Source organism: Misgurnus anguillicaudatus, chromosome 17, assembly GCF_027580225.2.
Source record: "Misgurnus anguillicaudatus chromosome 17, ASM2758022v2, whole genome shotgun sequence".
In the NCBI taxonomy this organism is placed as follows: domain Eukaryota; kingdom Metazoa; phylum Chordata; class Actinopteri; order Cypriniformes; family Cobitidae; genus Misgurnus; species Misgurnus anguillicaudatus.
Window position 1 is genome coordinate 35,588,115 of NC_073353.2, and position 15,317 is coordinate 35,603,431.

The 15,317-nt window shown below is 35.4% G+C and overlaps 1 protein-coding gene across 2 annotated transcripts in view; it reads right to left on the minus strand.

Moving 5' to 3' along the window:
• Window positions 1-15,317, minus strand: part of pde1a (phosphodiesterase 1A, calmodulin-dependent) — a 180,361-nt gene that overhangs the window by 164,269 nt on the left and 775 nt on the right. The window lies entirely within an intron of this gene.

The window sequence follows — 15,317 nt, forward strand, 5'->3', positions numbered from 1 at the left end:
TGGACACCAAGAATTTGGAAGTGCTGTGGGCCACATCTGGTGTCGAGGTGCAGGAGTTTATTGGGCACGTGCCTCACAGTTGTACTACTAGGGCTGCACGATTATGACGAAAATCATAATTGTCGGTTTTTCCCCTTGATATTATAATTGCGATTATTATTGACGGGTATTTTTTTTTTTTTAAATGTTTTATAACTTTCCGTGAAGCAGCTGCATGGTAAATTCTAAACATCCAAAACTAAATAATATAATGTAAATAACAAATTGTTATGTTGTTAGTAAAAAATCCAAAACAAATGGCCAAAGGACACGTCAACTTATACATTTTTAAATCTTTGATTTACCACTGTATTTGATGCCAAAAACATACTGCCGAAATGCACAGAAATGAGCACAAATAGACAGCTGTAGTTGAGACTTTTGGCGATTATGTCATTGTCTCATCTGCATTTGCAATCATGACTGGTTTTTCGACTAATTGTCCATCACTAAGTTGTACACTCATTATTTTAGTGAATTAAGGGATTGAATAAGTGTACTCGATAATGTCCACGGTAATTTCGGACACCACTACAAAATCAGCCTGGCTAACACCAGACCAGACCGTTTATTGGGCGCTACGAATGTCTATCAAAGCGTCTGTACTTAGCTCATAGCCGGGTGATTCTCACGAAACCATTGAAACACCACGGCACTAATGATTTTAGCTTTAAAATGTGTAATATAGTAACATTAAAAAGCATCAGAATTAACACAATACTGTGTTCTACCTTGCACAATGTGTGATTTCAACATAAGAATTTATAATTGGAAATTTTATCTCATTTTCTGCTGAAATTCTCATTACCGCAATGTGTCCGGCTGTGTTTGATCATGCGTTATGTTGTAATTTAATCAAATTAACACAAAAATATTAAGAAAAAAAAAATTGATGTTTTGCTAGACTACTTTAGATGACAGAAAAATATTTACTGAATATTCATGTATAATAATAATGAAGAAAAATTTGGAAAATGATGTGTCCATGCTTGATGTTCTCATCCTCCGCAACACTTTTTGAGAACAGTTTAAGCACACATACAGAATTTTAATAAAGTTTGATTTTGAGTGACCAAGCACATGGACCAGTTACTTTAAGATGGCTACCAGGTAAGATAATTTTTTTACAGTTAATTTGAAATATTGTCTTGTCAGAATGCTTACACGACATTTTGATTATCATTACCGCAACAGATGCTTATTAAATGTTAATTTAATTAATAGAAGCATAATACTTTGATTTTAAATGCATGTGCAGAATCTCCAAATTATGTTCTTTCAGGTTTGTCATATCATTTTGAAAATATGTCAGTGTTGATGTTTTCTGACTGTTGCGGTAATGAGATTTTTTAGGACAAATTTTTTAAATTATGTTACAAAAAGTGTTAAATGATAAGTAAAAGTTTTTAAATTAATGTTTCCATTTACTCCAGACTTTGTTTTTCAATGTCTGGTGGGAAAAAAAGTAAATGTAAGCAATTTTTACATTTTCATGCTTGACATTTTTAAAACCAAGTTTTCGTGAGAATCACCCAGCCAATCGTTTCAATTATACCAGAACATCAATTCAATCGTAAACGACTTTTATCGGTGCACACAGCTGAAATCTATACAACTAAACTGGTAGCAGTATATTGTATTGAAAAGCAACACATTTTAATGGCACTTTGACAACCACAGTACAGGCATAATGACAATGATATTAATAAATACCACTTACCATTAATAAGTTAATTGTACTTCATCGACAACGATGCCTAGCATGTTGGTCCTATAAAACTCCGTGGTTATCATTTCTTGCCATATCCAAACATCCTTCTTGGATGTGAAATTGTTTAACGCCAAAAGTTGCTCTTTTTTTAAATAAACTTGCCTTCAAAACTACTTAGAACACCATCTAAGGCTGCATTGAAAAGTAACTTTGTGTCTGTTGCCGTGTTATAACAAATAACCAAACTGCTTCGGTGTGTCTCATAGACGTCGTCATCGTCTTGCTGCCCCTCCCCGTTCTGTGATTGGTTCCCTATTTCAGGGGCAAAATAGGGCCATAGTTTCCATGCTAAACTTGCAGCGTGAATACATTTGCGCGCAACGCAGCATGGGGAAACCCAGGCTACTACAAAATGCCTGTCCTCTCAAATAGTGCACTATTTAAGGGTATAGGGAGCTATTTCGAACACAGCCAAAGTCATATTTTATAAAACGAAATAAATGATGTTCTGTTTCCACAGAAACATCTCTTCTGTGTCCCGCTGATGGATGCAGTGGACGGGAAACTATGGATCCTCCATAAGCTACACCATCTCATTTACATAATGCATTTGACAGACGCTTTTATCCAAAATGACTTACAAGTGCATAATTACAAGGTATACAAGGTATTTTTATCAGATTGGCCCTGTCCCAAATGGCACACTCCGGACTTGTGGTCCTCCTCAGAGTCCACACTTTGATGACATCATCTAGTGCAGATTATAGGGACCCTTGATGCGAGTCCACATGGGTGCACCGGAGTCATATTTTGGGACAGACTTGAGCGCCACGCCGGAAATAGGAAGAGAAGTTGCCCGTCAGTGTGAACACCTCCCTTCCGTCGTCTGATTGGTCTGATTGCTCTTTCGCAAGGACTTCTGGGTGGGTAAAGTGCCGCATCAAGGGGGCAAAGGAGGCAAGTGTTTTAAAAGACAAAATACATGTGCCACCTGGACTGAGTGTTGCAGAATTACATAAAAATTAAGCATTGCATAACCATTACATAACTATTTTTAATGGCTGGCAGTAAATTGTCATGACAAAATGCTTGAATCATGCACACACATCTGCGATTAGACTACACCTCAAAAGACAATGCTTTTCTTGCCTTAACTGAGATACATAAAATAACAATTGGCAGTTATTAATTCACAGAGCTTTCCATTATACCTCAGTGGTTCATTGAAGTAGTAAATCCAGATTTACAATGAGCCAAATTGTATTCTTTTGGAAGAATGCATCACCCTCATAGATAGCCAGATTTTGCTTTACTGATTAGTCTTCAGCTTTAGCTTTATATTGCTGTCTTTATATTTTGTTTTCAGTCCTCGACTTAAATCTATTCACATTTTTTAAAAACTGCATTATTTAATCTTTTAGCGTTTGACCAAAGGCTGCTGAGAAAGAGGGAGGAAAGTGTAGAAAGGCAAGCTTAATGAAATATATATGAAGGATCTGCTTAAGGTGAATAGATGTTCCTCTTCTGATTTATTAAAGGATTAGTCCATTTTCTTAAAAGAAAAATCCAGATAATTTACTCACCACCATGTCATCCAAAATGTTGATGTCTTTCTTTGTTCAGTCGAGAAGAAATTATGTTTTTTAAGGAAAACATTGCAGGATTTTACTAATTTTAATGGACTTTAATAGAGCCCAACATTTAATACTTAACTCAACACTTAACAGTTTAAGAGTTTCAAAGGACTATAAACAATCCCAAACGAGGCATAAGGGTCTTATCTAGCGAAACGATTGTCATTTTTGACAAGAAAAATAACAAATATACACTTTTAAAGCACAACTTCTCGTCTAGATCTGGTCGTGATGCGCCAGCTGGCCCCACGCAATACGTCATGACGTCAAGAGGTCACAGAGGACGAACGCGAAACTCCACCCCAGTGTTTACAGGCGTCTTGAAAGAGGACCCTCCTACATTGTTGTATGTCAACTGATACTAATTAATGTCTTTGTGGCAGTTTATTGCTTAAAATGGTCCGCAAATGTGCGTTTTATATATGTAACACGTGACCTCCCTACGTCACTACGCATTTACGTTAGGTCGCGCTGGACCGGACCTAGACGAAAAGTTGTGGTTTAAAAGTACTTATTTTTTTAATTTTTCTTGTCAAAAATGACAGTCGTTTCGCTAGATTGGACCCTTGTGCCTCGTTTGGGATCGTTTATAGTCATTTGAAACTCTGTTAAGTGTTAAGTATTAAATGTTGGGCTCTATTGAAGTCCATTAAAATTAGAAAAATCCTGCAATGTTTTCCTCAAAAAACATAATTTCTTCTCGACTGAACAAAGAAAGACATCAACATTTTGGATGACATAGTGGTGATTAATTTTCTGGATTTTTCTTTTAAGAAAATGGACTAATCCTTTAAGTTTAAATGTCAGATGCTAAATCTATTCGTGAATAACAATCACACTTTTATCTTAGACCAATGATAGACTAGTGTGTATACACATTTAAGTGAAGGGTGGCCCAAAGCCTGGAACTGACATATATACTATAGGGAAGATTATGTCAGTCATTAAATGACTTGAGGGTTTTAAGCTTGACTACGACATGGATGTAAACACCTACACTCTTATCTTTTAATACACACATAAAATGTTGTCACGAGAAACAGAAAATCAGAAAACAATCAAGTCGATGTATTTTTATATTTAAGTTTGGGTTTGCAAAATCACCTTATTTTGGAGGGCATAGTTTTGGAAGGCATGTGCTGGGTTAATGCTGTTATGTCTAACAAACACAATATTGCAGTTTAGTGCCATGAATGGTGCAAAAATTACACATTTAATTTATAAGATTACATTTTATGGTTTAAATTAAACTGGCTTTCCACATTAACTTTAACTCATGCTTTTAAAGTGATGCATGGTGCTTTACAAAGCTGCTTTCAATCTTCCCCCAGGAATTTCATGGTTAAAGGGAGCCCTCTGGTGACAATAAACCAACTTGGTAATAATTTTGTTTTTTGTAAACCTCTATTGCAACACCTGTATTACAGTGTATCATATTTTCCTGTATTGGAAAATATGATACACTGTAAACCCAAATGTTGTCTTAATACTACTGCTGGGCAAAGATTAATCGTGATTAATAGCATACAAAATAAAAGTGCATTTTTGCATAATATATGTGTGTGTACTGTGTGTAATTGTTTTGCATATATTCATTCATGTATGTATTTAAGAAAAAATTATGTGTGTAAATATATTTATTTATATTTTATATATTCTATATATATATATATATATATATATATATATATATATATATATATATATATATATATATATATATATATATATATATATATATATATATATATATATATATATATATATAAACAAAAAAATGGATATATAAATGAAAATGTTTTGTGTATATGTACATAATTATTACACACAGTACACACACATATATTATGCAAAAGTGCATTTTTTTATTCTGTATGCTGTTAATCGCGATTAATCTTTGCACAGCACTAATTTATACAAAAACAATCAAGTAATCACTTAAATGTTGTGTTTTGGATCTGTACTTTAGAAATCTTAGTAACTTCAAGATAATCAAGGTTATATTTGTACTGAATGTTCTTTACATTATGTAGGATGATTATATGTAGAAAACAGGAAATTAAATAAAATGGCTTTAGTTGGATTTTCACAACATGTGTCACAATTAAAAACCTTAAAGGGACATTTCACTTTTTTCAAGTTTTAAATAGGAAAAATATCAAAAATCTTTGGTTATTTATTAGCGCGATGCTAATGGTCTAATCCGATTCAAAGAATTATGCTAAGCTACACTGAAAGTGGTACCCCCAGACAGTGCCGGCCCGAGAATCTTAGGGGCCCTAAGCAGAATTTGTTTGGGGGCCCCATCACCAATTTTTTTATTAAAAAATAAAGAAATTACAAACATTTATTAAAAGAACAAAGTTGCACATTATGTAAGGGCTAAAATTAGCATTAGGTACAGAAATCAAATGAAATGTATCATAACATTCAAACGCATGTGCGTCTAGAAAGCTTCTTACTTTAGCGCCTTTTTGTGGTTAAATGGTTTAAAATCGCTTGAAATTTTAACATTTGCAAGCCTTTTAAACATGTGAAATGATAAACTTTCCGTATTAAATTTGCATATTAATCCGCAAATCGCATGCGACCTGAACTGTGGATCAACTGCGATCTGTCACACCACTAGCTCATGCTGAACAACTTAAACATACTGTAAATAATCATGCAAACATACCTTTATCTTGCTTTTTTTCTCCTCCTCTGTCCTTTTCTTCTTTATCTTTTCGGCACTAGAGGGATAAATACTTTTTTGTGACATGGCTTATCATTTATTACAGTTACGCACACTTGCACGAATTGTCAATGCACGCGAGGTGTCTATATTGCGAATGAGTCTCAAACGCTAGCTACTTGTCTGCAAATCAGATTTTTTTTGTCTTGAATTATTCATTTATACATTCGTATTCATTCATTCATTCATTCATTTATATTACTTGTTTAAGTTATTTAATTGTAAAAAAAAATGATTGGGGGCCCCCTGGTGGCCACGGGGCCCCAAGCGGCCGCTTAGTTTGCTTATGCCTCGGGCCGGCCCTGGCCCCAGACCCGGAGATCAGCTGAATGGATTCCAAAACTGTAAAAATCAAATGTTTAACTCTAGGGAAGCTGGAAATTAACTTTTTTTTTTGAAAAAGTGGAACCCCTTTAAACTCTCTTTATGAACTTAAACTAGGCAAAGTAGTTGGACAGGGCAACTGATATTACAAATTACTTCAAGTTAATTCTGTAATGAAAGCTCAGAGCTTAATGGATCCACATGCAGTAGATTTATTAAACAGAGCAATGTCAGAATCATACAGACAATATTCAACAGGTGTAGACAATTATGGCACAGGCAATCCAAACTCAGGAGATCAAGACAAGCAGCAAACTTAGAGATGGTATATTGGAATAACGGCAGGCAGGATAAGTCAGATAAACAAGCAAGGATCAAAAACAAGCATTAGGCTTATGTACACAGGATAAACGTTTGGTAAGGCTGCGACTCCGAGGCAAACAATACTTTGCAAAGACTAGAAAGTCCTGGGCTGCGTCCCCCGAAACCTTCTTAGCTCTACGTCGTTCTTGAGTTGTACCTTAAGCTGTACCTTATCGTTAATACGTGTTTCCCGAAACGTTCTTAGTTACGTATCACTTCTGTAAGTGATTCGTTTGGAAGGTTGGTCTGGAGCACTCTTAGCTATACCTTATCCCACTTGACTCCGCTAGGGGCCATGACTGTGATAAAAGCTTATGTAGATTGCAGTCTATATAACTAAATATCTGTAAAAAAAAAGTTTAAGTACACTCCGTGTTAAATAAGGCATTTTTTTTTATTTAAAGAATAAAATATTCAGATAATTAGACATTATTACACTGATGGTTGTTAGATTTTTAATTATTTTTTTCAAAGGAATATCAGCTTCGAACTATTATTAGAGGCTTAAGAAACTATTAAAAAAAGAGTTTGGGTGGAGGAGTTGGTGAAACTATGGCAGGCAGCTACACAGCGAATCTTAGTAGTTCATTTGTGCATTTCAAATCCGTTATATCTTTAGTTTACCAGCTATTTTAGCTGCAATAAAACGAATCAAGTAAAATCGCATGCCACGGGAGCACATTCATCACGAAATCATAATTGTTGATTTTCCTAAATATTATTATTGATGTTAATTCGACGTTGCTTAGAAGTTTTTTTATGTTTTCTAACTTTGAGGCAGCTGCATGTCATATTCTTTAAAAACATTCAAAATAAACTGCTCCACTTGATTACTGCTTGTATAAGGTCAACAAATTTTCCACATTAAAACTAATCAAAGCTAAAATGTAAAGCAATCATAATATATATTTATATATCATATAATATCTATTTTTATGTTATGTTTAAGGTAAAAACAGACAGGCGCGGCTCCAGAAATGCGTCCATTAAGCGTTATCCGCATTGTAAACGCGCTGCTTGCGCATCCATTGTCCAAGCACAATAAACGTGTGAATTAATGAACAACTATTTGTTTTTATATATTTTAAGTGTAATGCACAGCCAAGCCAGGTGACTTGCACGACCCACCTTATTCCCCTGTGCAACGCATTTATTGGAAACCCCTAATATAAATTATTCTTTAAAGTGAAGGCATAATGGATGCATTGGAGCAGTTTATGCATGATACGTTTGGAAATGAATTGCGGGTTTTGCACGGGTTTGATATAAAATAAAAGGTTGAATTTAGTTGTTTGCAATTTGAAATATTTTTTACAAGATATTCCTAATAAATTTAACTTGAACTATTTCTGAAATGTTTATTTAATTAACAACACCGCTATCTCATAACACAGCGAAACCTATTACATAAAGTGAATAATTGATTGTCGAGCAATCGATATCAACCTATTCAGCACCATCGCCGTGGACAGCACCTGGTAACGTCGTACGTAAGAAGGAATACCTTAAGAAACCCGCTAAGGTACAGTTCGGGAAGCCTAGAAAAGGTAAACCTGTAGTTAAGGTTTAACTTAAGAGTCTTCGTAGCGCGCTAAGAGACAACGTTGTCGGGAAACGCAGCCCTGGTGCTTTATATAGGGTAGATAATGCTAAACATGTGAGAGCTGGAGTGCCAAGGTATGTGTGAATTGTAGTTTTAATAGTCCAGGGAAAGAGGTAGGATAGGAGCCGAGATTGTGACAAAATCAACATGGAATGTATTACATTGAACTTCAAATGTTGAAAATTTTAGCTTAAATTTTAATTTTATTTTAATCATAAGCTGTGTTAATAAAGATGATTGTGACATCTTCCGATAGGCTTTTATTTGCATTATTTGTATTCCACTCAGCAAAAAACATTGCATAATTGCATAAGCCATCCCATAATTACCGAGATGTGAATTTTGGCCAGTACCGCTTAGCCCTCATCTGATGTCAATTCAAGAGAAGACAAACCTGACCTGGCCTAATGCCCAGAGCTGGCCTGAGGGCAGAACCTTCACTCAGAACCATGAAATCATGAGTAGGTCATTCATTTGATAATGTTAACTCAATTTAAAGAGAAAAAGACCTCACACAAAAGACTAGTCAGCATCCTTTTGTACATCCCTGAAAGCCTAAACAACATCATCTACTGTCTAAGAACACTTATTATTCATTGCAATAAAACAAGTGGATGATGTTTTTCATTTTACACAGTCCAGTTTGTTTCTAAAAATATTGTGCATATTTATTAGGCATGAACATGCAAATTGGTCTAATAGAGCTGCCCTGGACAGTCAAAGTCTTTTATTTAACAGCAACAATGTACGTGACCTAGACTTTGGCTTTATATTAAACTAAAGTTCCTATTCTTCTGTCATAAGAGTGCAGATCTGTTTTGCATAATTATAATGTCACTTTACACACTGAATACCAAAACTGCATTTCATAAAATGTTTTTTAAAACTATAAAAGTAAAAAGGTATGTTGGTCAACAATAGGTAACAATTCATTGGATGGTATGGCATTGTGTTAGCAGCACAATATTTCATTGGTTTGATCCCAGGAAACTTTAAACAATATGTGCACATCCAAAGAATAATTGTGCGCAGGTGCACGATCAACCATAAACACTTAAAGGATTTCTCCACTTTCTACACAATTTACTCATCCTGATGTACTCCAAAATGTTGATGTCTTTCTTTGTTCATTCGAGAAGAAATTAAGTTTTTTGAGGAAAACATTTCAGGATTTTTCTGATTTTAATAGAGTTTAAATGCAGTTTAAATTAGCAGTTTCAACACAGCATCAAAGGGCTCTAAATGATCCCAAATGAGGCATAAGGGTCTTATCTAGCAAAACAATTGTCAAGAAAAATAAAAATGCACTTTTAAACCACAACTTCTTTTCTTGCACCAGCCGTGTGACATGCCAGTGCGACCTCATGTAATTCGTAATGATGTCAACTCGAAAGGTCACGCATTACATATATGAACACACATTTGCGGACCATTTTAAACGATAAACGGACACAAAAAAATTAATTTGTTTAATTCCTCATACAACAACATCGGAACGGTCCTCTTTCTCCACACTTGTAAACACTGGGGCGGTAGTTTCGTATATGTCATGCGTAGGGGTGGGCGATAAACCGGTAGACATAATTAACCGGTAGAAATTTGTCAACCGTTAGATTTTGGACTATCGTTTCTATCGAGGTTACGTGCCCACGTAACACGTATTTAAGCACTGCAGTTTTAAAACAAGTTATTTTAAGCCATTGAAACTGTATGCGTGCGTTCTTTCTGTGTGTCAAGAGCGGGCAAGTCGCGCAACCGCTGCTCTTTCTGTCTGTGAGGAGCGTGCACGTCGCACGACCGCTGTTCATTAAGCTCGTGAGCATTTTTCCCGCTTTATTGGCCTTAAATAGACATATGCGTCAAAATTCCTGTCTTTGCAAGCATCCTCATAAACATGACCAGTTAGGTCTTAAGAGAAAGTAAACAGCTAAAAGAACAAGCGCATGTGTAACAGTGGATCCGTATTGCATATCGCCCACCCCTAGTCTTGCGTGACCTTTCGGCATGCTAACGCATTGCGTTAGATCACGCTGGCGCGTCACAGGGCTAGTGCAAGACGTGAAGTTGTGGTTTAAAAGTACATATTTTTATTTTTTTTGCTGAAAACGACAATCGGTTTGCTAGATTAGACCCTTATGCATCGTTTGGGATTGTTGAAACTGCAATTTTAAACTGCATTTAAACTGTAAACTGTTGAGGTCCAATAAAGTCTATTAAATTGAGAAAAATCTAGAAAAAAAATTCTTAAAAAAAATTTATTTCTTCTTGACTGAACAAAGAAAGACATCAACATTTTGGATGACATGGGGGTGAGAAAATTATCTAGATTTTCCTAAGAAAGTGGAGTTATCCTTTAACTTTATCTTACTCTATACATTTTTATCAGGCAAACCCAGCCAGCAGTGTGCCAAGTTTTGTTTTATATTTGATCCCAGGAAACACATACTGATAAAAATGTACTGTAAGTCGCTTTGAAAAAAAGCATCTGCCAAATGCATAAATGTAAATGTAGATGCAATACAGAAAATTACTATAACGTCATTTAATATTTAGGTAATTGTGGAGTATAATAAACCAAGAATACATGCATCTTTATTTTTTTTTAAGTAATTTGTTTTATTTAGTATAACAACTTGTTAAAATCTGCTATTTTATAAGTTACCTTCAAAACTGCCTTAGTAGGTCAATAAACATTTTGCGCGCAACTCTGGTGCCCACACGGTAGAATACAATATGTTAACAGTGTTTGCTGGAATAGTGTCTTGTGCCTGCTCCACAGCAATAACTCTAAAACCGATACCTAGAAGACATTTGGAAACCTTCTTCATTACATCATTACTTCTTCATTTCCGTAAGCAGTGGTTTTTTATATGGCGAGAGTGAGTCATTACAGCAGGACCTCATACGACTTAATGATAGACTTTAAATATAGATCAGTACATCAATTAACGCAACCACTGCCGTAACTCGACCTCAGCTGCAGAGGGGAAACTTGTTTTGGCTAGCACATGGCTTCTTACGACCTGAAAACAGTAGTCTGCATAACATAAATGAGAAATCAATGTTATGAAAAGATAAGGACCGTCGAATACAAAGATCTGGTAGACTGTAGAAGTTACTTGGGGTGAAAGGCTGAAAAAACACTAGAAAATAAATCACCCCGCCAACACTTATGCTAATCTAACCACTAACAGCTCTTCAGTATGATTGTGTTATAAAGAAGCTGAATTCATTCCTCTTAATTGCTCTTCATTTGGCTATAAGACAAAATCTTTAATTGCTTTCCTCGCAGCCATCCAGCACAGTTGGCAACCACAACAGCGGCGGGGAAATTAGGCCTCCCAATCGACAGAGAGGCATCGTAATGAATTCCACTGGCTTTGTTCTGCCCACTCAACCCCTTTACATCCAAGAGCCTTGAAATAAAACAGTAAGACTCAAATCATTATAATGCATTCTCTAAAGAAAACAAAACCTCCAGTGACGCTCTGTCTAATACTGTACGGGGGGTTGCCATGACAAAAACACCGACCGTGACATGTCATTCTTGACAGTCTTGAATATTCATTCGCTTTGCAGTGCTTTGCATGAGTAGGCCATGTGGCAAATATAGTATGTATGTAAAACCTGTGTCTGAAAGAAGAATATTTAAAGGAATAGTCCATTTTCTTAAAAGAAAAATCCAGATAAGTTACTCACCCACCATGTCATCCAAAATGTTGATGTCTTTCTTTGTTCAGTCGAGAAGAAATTATGTTTTTTGAGGAAAACATTGCAGGGTTTTTCTCATTTTAATGGACTTTAATGGCCACCAACACTTTTAAAGCACCACTTCTCATCTAGATCTGGTCGTGATGCACCAGGTGACCCCACGCAATATGTCATGACGTCAAGAGGTCACAGAAGACGAACGCAAAACTCCGCCTCTGTTTACAAGTGTATTGAAAGAGGACCGTTCCTACGTTGTTGTATGTCAACTGATTTAATGTCTTTGTGTCAGTTTATTGTTTACAATGGTCCGCAAATGTGCGTTTTATATATGTAACACGTGACCTCCCTACGTCACTACGCATTTACGTTAGGTCGCGCTGGACCGGACCTAGACGAAAAGTTGTGGTTTAAAAGAGCATATTTTTTATTTTTCTTGTCAAAAATGACAATCGTTTCACTAGATAAGACCCTTATGCCTCGTTTGGGATTGTTTATAGTCCTTTGAAACTCCGTTGAAAAAACCTGTTACGTGTTGAGTTAAGTCAGTGCTTCTCAAATAGTGGGGCGGGACCCCCAGGGGGGGCTCGAAGCGACACCAGGGGGGGCGCGCGAGACCCCGGGGAAAATACTTTTTCAGGAAGTGATTTTTAAAGATATTACACCCCAATCACGCTGATAAGCCGCTTATGTTTTTAATTATTATTTTTTGATTATATTTAATTTAATTTCTCAGTATCAAATGGTCAAAAAATATTATACTTTAAATAAGGATTGATTTTTTTATTTCAGGCAAATTGATGCATTTTAAGTCTTTTCTGTTACAGACTAAAACAATGTTAATAAAGTTATTCTTTGTTGTAAGTTGATCAATATTTCTTTTTTTGTGTTTTCTTTTTGTGTTTTCTCAATGTTAATAAGGATACAATGTTTTGCAGATCTGTAATTTTATAGACAAATTATACTATTTACAGTCGCGGCGGAGAGTTGGGGGGGCGCGAAATGTTTACCTCTTCCTAGGGGGGGCATGCCAGAAAATAATTGAGAAGCACTGAGTTAAGTGTTAATTGTTGGTGTCTATTAAAGTCCATTAAAATGAGAAAAATCCTGCAATGTTTTCCTCAAAAAACATAATTTCTTCTCGACTGAACAAAGAAAGACATTAACATTTTGGATGACATGGTGGTGAGTAAATTATCTGGATTTTTCTTTTAAGAAAATGGAATATTCCTTTAATAAACGAGTAGAGTAGCATCAATGTCCATATCAATAATACATTATATTAACTTTCTTTTTGAGATCTTGCATGGTTTGCTTATACATTTTCCACATCGACTGGAAACCATGCCCAGTTGGCCAATTAAAATTAAATGTTTCCCTTTTGATTGTTCCAAAATCTAAACATACCTTGTCAACATAATAAATTAACAAGCCACAAGAGACATTACTGTACATTCACCATGGCGAAGGAGTATTCTTAACAGAACCTGTCACCATTATGATGTGCTTATGTAGCAGCATCATGTGTTTTATCCTGGTTTGAATCCAGGGACATACATACTGATAAAAAAATTATACACTGTAATGCACTGTGATGAAGATGTCTGCCTAATGCATAGTTCTAGTTTTAGTTAGTTTATATGTAAATTTAAATGTAATGTAGTAGATCAGTGGTTCTCAAACTTTTTCAGCGTGTGGCCCCCCCTTGTATACGGTGCATTCCTTCGCGGCCCCCCTGAAGAAAATTTATGACAAAAAAAACAGTTCTAAAATGTAACATTTTAATTAAACAAAACATTAAATTATACAAAGCAGTGCTGTTGGTTTGTAGCCTTATTTTTTTTTTTTAGGTTTAATTACACAGAATTGATGATAAATTAATGTATTTTATAAAATGTTGTTATACTGGGGACCCCCTGGCACCATCTCGCGGCCCCCCTGGGGGCCCCCAGTTTGAGAACCACTGTAGTAGATTATTGCTTTTACAGAAACAATATGATCAAAGACACTAGGGATGCATAACGATTAATCGCGATTAATCTATAGCAGAATGTGTGTGAACTGTGTATAATAATTATGTATATATGAATATGCACACATGCATGTATAATTTTTGAATTGAATTTTTTTCCCCTTGTGATGTCAGAAGGGGATAACACCACCCCCTTAAACTGCACAAAGTGGCAAATTTAACATGCTATAATAAATTGTCTGTGGGGTCTTTTGAGCTAAAACTTCTCTAGGGACACAAAAGATTTATTTGACATCTTAAAAAATTCTTGTGAAAGGTTTAAAAGTAACATTAGTATTACTTTCCATGAAAAGTAACTAAGTAATGCAATTAGTTACTTTTTTGGAGAGTAACTTCATATTTGCATAACTTTCCCCAACACTGGTACTGGAAAGGCTATACTTTCACCTGATCCCTATGTTCTGAACCGTCTCCGTGGGTGTGCATGTTTGTGGGCAGGGCTATGGACAGATGGGCGTGTCTAAAATAGGGCGTGCTTTTCTCATAAATATTATTAAACTTTCAAATAATTAACAATTGAGTTACATTTGAGTATGCTGAATATTACCGAGCCCCTAAAATGACATTGGAGTAAAAAAATCTAAAGTTTAGTTTCATGTGCTTACGTGAAACCTTCATGTGCAGAATTTTTTTTAAAGTTTAGTTTCGCGTGCTCATACGATAGTTTCACATGCGCACGCGAAACTAAACTTTATTTAATTTTTGCTCCATGTCCCCTTAGGGGCTCTGTACTGTATTGTGTGAAGTTTTTGTTTAATTCAATTAATTTAGCCCATTTCAAAATTACTAACTATCGAAAATGAAACTTAGTATGCTAGTATCTACTTCAGCTTCACACCCAGCTAAACGTTAGTTTTTGGTTCTCAAAACATTCTCCTAACGTTAGTTTTTGGTTCCCATAGCGTTATTTTCCAAAGCTTGTTTTTGGTTAGCTAGGAAAGTTTTCTTTACAGAACACTATTTTTAGGTTAGTTTAACGTTATTTTATGATTGCAAAAAAATAACAGCACTCCCAGAACGTTATTATTTGGTTCCCAAAAAAATGAACAAAACAGGGGAACGTTCTGTGTTTGCTGGGGCATTCTCTATAGTAAACTATATAGTCAAGTGTGGTACTGTTAAATTTTATAGCAATTACTACATTTAGGCTAATATACAGGATTCTGTAG